Here is a 7,973-nt window from a genome sequence, read left to right as displayed (position 1 = left end):
TGCGACGATGCTCCTTCCGCCAGTGGATTTCCGTCCGCCTGTCATCGGGACTTAAGATACGGCGACAGGTTCCGCAGATATTATGGTGCAACAAGTCCCTGCTCACCTTGGGGGCCGCGGGAGTGTGTTAAATAAAGAGAAAGAAGCGCGCCACGAGGCAGGCAGCGGGGGCTCGCTCCACGAGCGCGGCTCTCGCGGCAGTCGGTCGTAGCCATCTTGGATAGCCGGACGTCTGGTCTCCTCGTTCCCTTTCGCTACAGTCACTATTTGTAGAGCCGCGTGAGTGAATTTAAGTGATGTTACATGCGTAATCGCTGTGGGTGCCGCTTACAGATTTACTTTCCAAGCACGTTCACAGGGTTGACTGGTGCGCATTTTTTTGCACAAGCGTAGAGCGCATTTTCGTTCGTATCTGCTTCTTTGCTAAAAAAATCAGTTGCTAATATGCGCGCTGTTGGTCTATTCGCCTTTCTTTGCAATAGTTTTCTGCGCACAATTTCTTTGCCAGAATTTTTTGTTTAGACAGGTTACCTATACAAAGACTCCTTTCGATAATTTTTATTACTTGTGAAAGTGCGTCGGTCGTGGCGATAACGAAAGTTGTTTGTCTACGCCTCTAGACGGTCTCCTGGGTTTCAGCCACGTCCAGCTTCGTGCGAAGAGCAGAGTAAAGAACACATCTGCATCATTCAGAATGTGTTTTTCTGCGCGTTATATGTGTCTGTGGTCTAGGGTGTGAGATGATTAGCTTCAAATGTACACCTTAAATAATAGAATAAACCTCAATACGTAACTGCGTCAATACTTTTTGACGTACCTAGAAAAAAATTAAAGGCATTCAATAAAAGGGGATATGATTACACAGGGTTTTGATGACTGAAACGTTCCGTATCGCGAAACTCTATCGTCTTACAAAGCGCAAATAATTTAATTAACACGAAACAAAACGTAAATAATGAAATGATAAATGTATTCATGCGTAAATTGTGAAGGAATCAAATACACAAATAAATAACACAGGCTGCGAAAAAGAACAAGCACACCCTATAGGCTCACTCATACTTTAGACAAAACCTACCCGTGGACAAACCGTACGTCTAACTAGGACAATCTTCGTGTGCGACTGGTGACCGTTTTACAAAGCTTGCCTATCTAGCAATATCAGGTTGCGCATGCTTACAGCGCATTCAAGAGGCAAAACAATTCAAGCCACTGAAGCATAGCTAGACATTGCTGCGAAAGCGACAGAGCCAAAAGAGCAATTTCAGGCATTCGAATGCCCTGATGCACACGAGTTCAGCTCGCTTCAATATTATCGTTTCCGCTATTTGACTCAATATAACAGGTTATGCTCAGAAAAGAAAGTTATGCCGATGTAGGGCGTGACGCTGTATTTTTGTACGAGGGTCAAAATCCTGTTTTCAAGTGGTCGGCCTAGCACAGTGTACCGAAAGTCTACGTAAGTCGTACAGCCGAGACCACCTCAATATAAATGGATTTAGAGAATCCTTTCATAAGGGGTACACTTCATCGGCACAGTTGCGAGGTACTTAACTCGCAAATGTTATTCATCTTATCCAAAAAGAAATGCCCTGAACGAGGACGAATTTTTCCTCAACTGCGAAGTTTCTGAGAAAGCTGTACCGCTTTTCTGTGTAGCCGTACGGCTGCGTTGAGCTGGATTGCAAACGTTCGTTGCAGAAGCAAAAGAATGCTTGAGCGAGACGCTTATTAAGCAAAGCTTTTCGAAATAGTGAAATATTCCTTTAGTGTTTATACTTGCCAGCACTGTTGCGCAGAAGATTTGAAGCAAGACATTAATGCGTAAGAGGTTTTCGAATTGTTACTTTTACACAAATACAGCACTACTCAAGTTGAGTGATAGAAAACTTAGAAATACGCCATGACACCCAAAAGCTGTCGCAATGACCCCTCGTGACAGTTTTAGAAATTCAAAGTTAACAAAATATAACGTACTTGGCGCGGCCACTGGAACACGGCGAAAATAAACTCGCGCGAACGGTAATCAATCTGACGGCTCTGAGAAGTTCTATGAAGCTTAGCCTTGCGATTACGAAACGCCAGGTAGCTTCTCTGTTAACCTAAGCGTCCGCGGCGTTAGGGCAGTGAAAAAGGGCGGAGTTTCCCCACTTCGGGTGGTCGTCTGTGCTGAAGCTTTTTCTCGCCTTTCATCCGCACGATGTAAGGGTCTGAAGGTAATTCGATGACACTTGCAATGGTTCACTAAGTTTTTGAAAGAAACCACTCGTCGTGTAACATAAAGGTTCATTTTTTACCTAAACTACATCGGCGGGATTAGTTGTTGATGATGATGTTTGGATGCTTATGGCGCAAGGCTAACAAGTGGAAAGAGCGCCAAACAGTGGTTGTGTATGAAGGATGTAGACGTAAACTCTAAAATCGTTCAACAAAAACAAAAGTAAAATCAATAAAAGACAATAAAGATGGCTGGTGTAGAAGGCCAGGTAGTGATCGTGCATGGGATGAAATTATGTTTAAAAAAACTGCGCGTGGTAAGAAAGGAAGTGTAAAAATTTGATTTCGGCGAGAAACGTAAAGATGCGTTTTAGAGGAATCATGGGATCATCCGCTAGAAAGAGAGCTGGGTGTAGTGGAATGTGGTGTCTGTAGAGTTGAGGGAGGTGGTTGCGTCGTGTTGTGTGGAGAGCTTTGCATGTAATGAGGACGGGAAGTACGGATAGGCCCTCTCCACACCTGCTACACAGGGATCTTGGAAATCCAGTGAGCAGATGGGAGTGTTGCATGCATGCGGCCTATCTGAAATCTAGCTGGGGCAACTTCGTGAATCTGTTGTGTTAGTCACTACTGTATCGTCCTAGGTGTGGCTTTCTTATATCTAGGTTGTTGTCTGTCTGTGTGCTCCAGTCGGCTTGCCATGTTTTGGGAAGCTGTTGTCTTATGTGTGGCTTCAGGTCGGTGTAGGGCATTGTTGTGTCCCCTGTGTTTGGAAGTGCAGCCGCGGCGGCCAGTGCAGATCGACGGTCTCAATCCCCGCGATTACAGCATGGCCTGGAACCCAGCACACAAATAATTGAAAGTTTTTAGCATATACAGGCATTAGGGCATTAACGACAAGATTGACAACGATGGGATCCGTAGCGAACGCGTTAGTATGATGACCGTACGGACAACAAACAGCTCCAGCCAACGTCAAGTGTACTTCCTATTTGGATATGCTCTACAAGATTTCGGTCACAGCTTTCTTAAAGGGGAAACAGTTATGATCCCGGAAAATGTTCTTGTGAGCGTTCGTACTTCAAAGCCACCAGTTTACATACAGTGCTCTCGTGGTTTCTGAACCGAAAGTAATATAGGCATCTCTGAGGGTTATTTCATCCGCATTGAAGCATTGAGTGGTCCAGTGGTCCAGATCTAGGCATGTAATTTCTGCGTCCCTCAGAATTTTGCTCCTAAAACTTCTCAAATGCATCCTAATACCTTTAAACACTCCCCAGTTCTTGTGAAAACCTACAGTACAAACACAATTGGCGTCAAAAACATATGACTTGGTGGTTGTCATTGTTTCACTGGGCAAGAATCAGGCACATTGAACTATATGCATCAATTGTTTGTGAAATATCATAAGGTTGTAAGACAGCGATGGTGGCAACCGTCACACGTGAAAGGTTACCGGGGAAGTTGCATTGTTAACCTTAATGTTGACCACTTAATTACACGGGAGATTCCCTTAGCAGAATCAGAAACAGCAAAGCTAGTTGAGGAGCTCTGTGTGGGCGTTAAGTTTGTGCGATACATGTCGTATCCAGCACCTATCAAGAAGTTTTAAGGTAAACAAATAGGCGAGGTTCTCCCCCAATAACGACCGCTTGTAGCCAATTGCTGTTCCGCAAGATAGCTGTCCCAATTTCTAATGTCGAAAATGCAATCATGTAGACTCACAAGCAATGTCCAGATTGGGCGAGTGAAAAGGTTCTGTTGTTGCTCTTTTTATGTTGATATCTAAACGTATTTTTTTAGAACCATCCTGTAATATACACTGTTTAAATAAAAATTTCTCACTTGTAATTCAAGGGCAGTATTTTTCTTTCTGGTAAACAAGAGACTCGGGCTCCGCCTAAATCCACAAGTACCACTCTAACGTACGCGCTTTATAAAGGCGGCGAACAGCTGTTCAGATAGGCGCGAAATGCTAAAATGCTTGATTAAAATAGCAGCACCAGCATAGGGCGCAAAAAAATGTTACACTTCCTCCGAAGTTCCAAAATGAAACGAACGCAAGTTCCAAAATTTCAAAACATTCACCTCGGGAGTTTGAGATCCCGATTATTTATCCACATGAACTGGTCTAAATATCTCGAATCAATGTCATTATCTTACGGATACAGTGTTACTATGGCTATAAACTTGCTCTTGTGAATAATATTTGAAGAAGTGGGTAGCATATGGTCTAACATAGAAGCACATGATCAACACAATTTACTGCACTTAGAATATAACGATTGTCAAGCATGAGTGAACTCGTAAATGGTCTCACATAATTCAAACATTTGGCAAAAAAGCGCAGCTGCGTAAAAGAACAGTTTTTTACTAATATCATAAGTGTCGGCTACATCAAGAAATATGCCTGATGTTCGAGGGTATGGAAAAGAGCATCTATTATTTGATGAAATGCTATTAGAAGGACGGTATGAGGAATCAGTAAATAATGGCGTGCGCACGAACCAGCTCAGAGTGAACCAGCTCAGAGTCAGGGTTTATAGTGAACGAAAGAAAACACAATCTCTTTCACTTCACCGTCACTTTGAACGAACGACGTTTGTATTTAAAAGTATTTACCCTTACTATACTTGGTAGCCCCTTTCTCGAAGTCATTTATTTTTTTCATTTATTTATTTATTTATTTATTTATTTATTTATTTTTGTTTGATTAATTTATCCCGGTATTTATTTAGTTATTTTATTTCTTTTCACATACTGCAGCCCTTTACGGGCTATAGCAAGAGTGGCTAAAATACAGAGCAGGGATTACAAATGCATCACTTCAGGTAGCAACAAAATACAATATATACACGTACACACATGGAAATTCTATTCGGAAGAAAATCCCGGTCCTGTAGATTCCAATGCACACAGAAAAATTGTTATACACCAATGAGTGGGCACTCCAGGACCGGGCGCACATAGCAACACAACAAAGCAAGGAACTATTGATTAGACACAACTTTTAAGAAAAGGCTGAAATTGATTTACCGATGCGCTTCTAATCTCAACCGGCAGTAAATTCCACTGTTCCGTCGTTCTTGGAAAAAAACTACACATTTGTGGGCGCATGAAATGGGGTGAGGTTTAGGACATCATTATTTGGAGTTATGATTGGCATAGCATACATAAGATAGCTGTTATCGGACAGCCGCTTAGCTAAGTGAACGATACCATGCAAGAATTTCAGCGAATCATTATCCCGTCGCGTAGAGAGTGAGGCAAGTTTTAAAGTTGTAAGGGCGGTTGTAGGTGATACATTACGGTCATAGCGGCAACAAAAGAAACGGGTTGCTTTTTTTGCACCGATTCCATTTTTTATACTTCCTTTTCTACCAAGGTTTTAAACAGATTTGGTGCAGACTGAATTGATATGTTTAGACCAGGAGAGGTTATTAGCGAAAATTACGCCAAGGTATTTATAATAAGAAACCCTTTGGAGCATTAGGTCATTGAAAGAGTAGTTGAAAACAAGAGTCACCGTTTTGTTGCGGAATGACATTGAGACTGTTATACGGAAATCGACATTCATTTGCCATGTGTCACACCAAGAGCAAAAGGCACTAAATGAGTCATTAAGGAGGTGGTGATCTTGAACGGAGGTAATGGTGTTGTACAAAGCGCAGTGATCGGCGTAGAGGTGTAATTTACAAATAATAAATTGTGGGAAGTCATTAACAGAAACCAAAAATAACAAAGGACCAAGAACGGACCCTTGTAGTACCCCTGATGTGGCTTGAATTAAAGGTGATTTGTCAGAGTTAAAGCTACTTTTTTTTGAGCGATTAAACAGAAAATTGGCAATTAGAACTACTATTATACAATTTTTAGGATGGCAGCGGGTTCATTAAGCAATTTAAAATGGGGAACTGTGTCAAAATCTTTTGCGAAGTCAATAATTATCACGTCGACCTGGTAGCCGCAATGAAGACTTGGAGAAATGTCATGGGTATTTGCGTTAAGGTACTGACTACCCTTCGGAAGCGATGCTGCAGTTTGGATAAAACGTTGTTAGTCTCAAGAAAGCTGATTATGTGTTTATATATGATGTGCTCCAACAACTTGCCGGAATGTGATGTCAGCGAGACAGGACGATAGTTTGGAAAAAGCTGCTGATCACCAGACTTATAAATTGGCCGAACCTTGGCCAATTTCCCGGCATCGGGAAAAATGCCTGATGTCAAACACTTCTGAAATATAATGGTAAGGTAACGAGATGTCCATAGCGCATACCGAATTAAAAAGGGGTCATGAATACCATCGGGACCGTCTTCCTTTTTTTGCGTCTAGATTCAAAATAAGATTCAAAACACCTGCATGACTGATAGTTACAGAAAAGAATCCTTTGCAGAAGCCATCATTGCAGCAAGTTGTTTTTTAGCTTTCTGGATTTCGTTCAAACTATCAGGTTTATCAATGTTCTTTCTACGCCTGAGCCAGTCTCTGTTCATATCTCTGCTCATCCAAGAAAGCTTCTTATTCGTTTTTTTTAGTTTTTATTGGAACAAAGTCATGAATGCTAGATTTTACAACGTTTTCAAGGTACGTCACAAGAGTATCAAAGTCAAAGTTGCTGCTCATGGATTTGAACGGAGAAAAAGCATCAGCAAGGGTATCCAAAATCAACGTATCGTTAGCATGATTGAAATCCGGGAATGTTGTGAGCTAATACAAGATTTTGAGCACAGGATAAGACAGCCTCACGATGACCGTCTTATGATCCGATATAACTACGGTAGTTTCACAGCTTCCGCCATGCTAGAGCTTACAAACATTACGTCGAGAAGTTCGTCCAGCCCGGTGGCATCACTAACCAACTGCACCAAGTCATGCGACAACGAAAAATTAATTAGCTCTAGGCCGAGGCCAGGTTCTCGACCGGAAGGTGTCATAGAAGGCCAATAAATTGCAGGTGCATTGAAATCTCCCATACAGATAACATTACATGAATGAATATTGCGGTTATAAAGATAACTATCAAGATTGCGTATAGGATCGATGGAGGTGCCATGTGGGTGGTAGCAGACACCAAGCATGAGATGTTGCTTGTTTAAATAACGCTTGCACCATACCGATTCAACATCTAAAGCCACAGGTAGAACACAGAACAGATAAATCATGGTAAATGAACAGCAAAATAGAGAAATTGTGGTAAATGAAAACGCTAGCAAAAATGATACGGCAAAAAATGTTTTTTTCTAGTAAGGCAACGTGTTTCCCGCTCACCTCGATAAATTCCACCAGAAACGTTGGACATTTACAACAGTATCATTCCAATCGAAATTTTGACATTCTGGTAGATCCGTGTCACATGTATTATTACTATCAAGGTATTGTATTGCCAGTTCTTCGTGTGTTTTCGACAAGGCTAAGACGGCTAAAAAAGCTGCAAAATGAGGTGAATATATCGGTTAGATATTTTGGTCTATCGTTCAGGGTAGTATGTACTAGATATTTTTTTAGTGACTCCTAAGAGCTGGACTACAAATTCTCAGCTCTGAAGCGCGGCTTTAATTTACCGTCCTGATAACGACACGTTTTTTTAGATGCAGTCCGAATTAGGGGAGTATACTTGAGTATTTCCAAGCATGCAAACATCCTACTTGTGTCAATTAATGATTTCGGTCCTGAATGGGGGTTTTGAGAATGCAAACCTTCACTTCGAAGGCTACCCCCTGTATGCCTAATCACATATGTCATTTATATGCAAA

Source organism: Haemaphysalis longicornis, unplaced genomic scaffold (assembly GCF_048455015.1).
Source record: "Haemaphysalis longicornis isolate Haplotype H1 unplaced genomic scaffold, Haemaphysalis longicornis Haplotype H1 scaffold_13, whole genome shotgun sequence".
NCBI lineage: Eukaryota > Metazoa > Arthropoda > Arachnida > Ixodida > Ixodidae > Haemaphysalis > Haemaphysalis longicornis.
This window is presented reverse-complemented; position numbering follows the sequence as displayed.